The sequence below is a fragment of the Filicampus tigris genome, chromosome 4 (assembly GCF_054856515.1).
Source record: "Filicampus tigris isolate MCC_2025a chromosome 4, RoL_Ftig_1.0, whole genome shotgun sequence".
In the NCBI taxonomy this organism is placed as follows: domain Eukaryota; kingdom Metazoa; phylum Chordata; class Actinopteri; order Syngnathiformes; family Syngnathidae; genus Filicampus; species Filicampus tigris.
In genome coordinates this window covers 3946411-3949380 of record NC_141220.1, presented here as the reverse complement: position 1 = coordinate 3949380, position 2970 = coordinate 3946411, and positions in this window count along the sequence as shown.

Sequence of the window (2970 nt, the reverse complement as noted above, 5' to 3'; positions counted from 1 at the left end):
CGTGGAGACTTTTTTGTCACTCTGATTGAAGGTCTCTGGTCTTTTAGTATTATTATTCACGTTGACATTGATGTAAACATCATATGAATGATCAAGATGGAGTTAATTTGTCTATTTAGCACAGCAGTTCTGGTAGTATCAACATGTATTAAAGAAACACCTTGATAAAAAATAAGTTACAAGTAGCTTTAAACAACTTCTCTCATCACAGTGACGAAACTAATCAAAATATTCACACTTCACAAGCGTACTGCATTCACAAAGAAAAGGCGAAGCTGACTTCCAGTATGGTCCACCGCATGGGATTGTGGGATATATTACTATTCTTAGCACAAAGGTCGGAACACCCTACTAAAAATCAGGTTTAACGGTTCATCTCATTGCCTACACTGATCACTTCCAGCTATACAAGAGAGCCCTCAACTCCAGCCACTCCGCCTACTACTCCAACCACGTTCGCACCGATTCCAATAACCAAAAGGCACTCTTCTCTATTGTCAACTAACTCCTCAAACCCAGTGACAACATTTCAACCTCTTTCACAGTCGACAAATGCAATTCATTCCTATCCTTCTTTCAATCTAAAGTCAACATCCTCCACACCTCACTAACCACCACTCCCACCCCCCTTCACTTCTTACCTCCCTCTGTCCCTCCTATCACTCCGCTCCTCTCCAAATTCACACCTATCTCCTGGGCTAAGCTCACCAAAATCATCTCAACAATGAAATCCTCAACCTGCATACTGGATCCCATTCCATCATCCTTCGTCAAGCACTGCTTTCCCACCATCTCTCACCTCGTCACCAACATAGTTAACTCCTCCCTCAACTTTCCCTCCGTCTCCTCCTCACTCAAACTTGCTGCTGTAACACCCATCATTAAAAAAAAACTGGTCTCGACCCTGACATCATGAGCAACTTCCGACCCTTCTCCAACCTCCTCTTCCTGTCCAAAACCATAGAATGTGTCGCCGCATCCCAAATCAAAGCCCACCTCGACAATAAAGAATAATTTCAATCTGGATTCTGCACACAACACAAAACTGAAACCGCCCTTATTAAAATCACCTCCTCCTCTCCTCCGACTGCGGCCAACTCTCTCCTCATCCTGCTTGACCTTACCGCCACCTTTGACACCATCAACCACTCCATCCTAGTCTCTCGCCTGATATCTGTCAACATCACTGACAATGTCCTCACCTGGCTTCACTCATACCTCACAGATGGGAAACAATTCATCCACATAACAACTGCTCCTCCTCCACGGCCACTCTGTCCCAAGGTGTCCCCCAGGGTTCTGTGCTTGGTCCTCTTCTCTTCATCCTCTACCTTCTCCCCCTCGGCCAAATTATCCGTTATCAAGGTCTCCGCTTTCACTGCTACACTGATGACGTCCAATTGTACATCTCTAGCAAATCCATCACCTCTACAATCCATTCCACTCCGTCTAAATGTCTTTCCGATCTTAAATCCTTGATGCAAACAAACTTTCTTTTTCTCAACTGCGCTAAATCTCACCTGTTAATAATTGGTCCAAGCTCCCTCACCCAAACAAACTGCCTCCAACTTTAACCTCACCCTTGACAACTCCACCCTATCCCCCTCCTCTCACTGTCGCAACCTTGGTGTCCTTCTTGACAATAATCTCTATTTCGATCAACACATCACCCAAATCACCAAAACTGCTTTCTTCCACCTCAGGAATATCTCTCGCCTCCGCCCTTCACTTTGTTTCACTGTCGGATGTGGCCCACGGGCCTAGACTTTGACATATGTGCTCTACTACAACACATCTGCAATTGTGCAGACCTCCCACTAGCGCTGCTCGATTAAGCGATTTTGAACTGAAACTGAATTTTCTGGATAAAACTATGTTAAAAATGTTCAAATCTGCACTTTCGATTTTTTTATTTATGGTGTAATCTAAGCCACCGTAGTTTCCTCTGCATTTCCGCTTCCTCCCACGAGCGCGCTTACCGGAAAAAATACAACACCATCCATGGCTACCGGCGATTCTGCTATTTGCTCAGGCAAGTGAGCGTTTAGTTAATAAATCGGGCAAATATAGATCTGTAGTGTAGTGTTTGCCCTGCATGTACAATACAACCCACGAGCAAGTAACTCAACGTCTGAAAGTCGTCCCTTTTTTTTCTCCTCTACAACGGACCTCTGGCCAGCCGGTGCATTCGTACTTCTAAGCTTGACAGTGCATTGTATTATTGAGTGACAGTTTTGCACTAATCATTGATTTATATTTAAGTAAGACCAGGGAGAAAGATGAAAGGCTAGTCACTAGCTGGTTGGCAAAATGACTTGCTGACAGACTGTTTGGTGTACAGACTGTTTGGTTTACAGACTTGACTGTCTACCTTCTCTCATGTTGATGATTTCATTTCAGATGGTATATGCACTTTCTTCTTTCATTATTGGTTTAATTAAGAACAGATCTGAAATCTATTGTGTAAGTAAAATGCTGTTAATCGCAATGAATTGTTCTGTGTGTATTAAGTTAAATTGACTGGCATTTTGAGTTCAAAGAAAGAAAAAATAAGTTTAAATAAAATACATTCAAAATACTTCATTTTTCATTAATTTTTTATTTTATAAAGAAATTGTAATCGTAAAATCGGGTTTGAGAGAAAATAATCTGGATTTTCTTGTTAGGCAAAATCAAACAGCCCTACCTCCCACCATTGAAAGCACTTCTCAAGACTCACCTATTCCGTCATGCATTAACATCTTTTAATCCTTGTTACTCATTTTTTGCTTTGTTTTTCTTTTCTTAACTTTAGTGTGCTTTGTAATTTGTATTTTATTTAAAACTGTAGGTTTTATTCATCTATTCTTATTGCGTCTTTGAGTGCTATGAAAAGCGCTTTTAAATAAAATGTATTATTATCATTATTATATATTTGGTAACGTGTATTTGGCCCTGTGTGCTTTAAAATCTATAGACTTCTTAGAACAG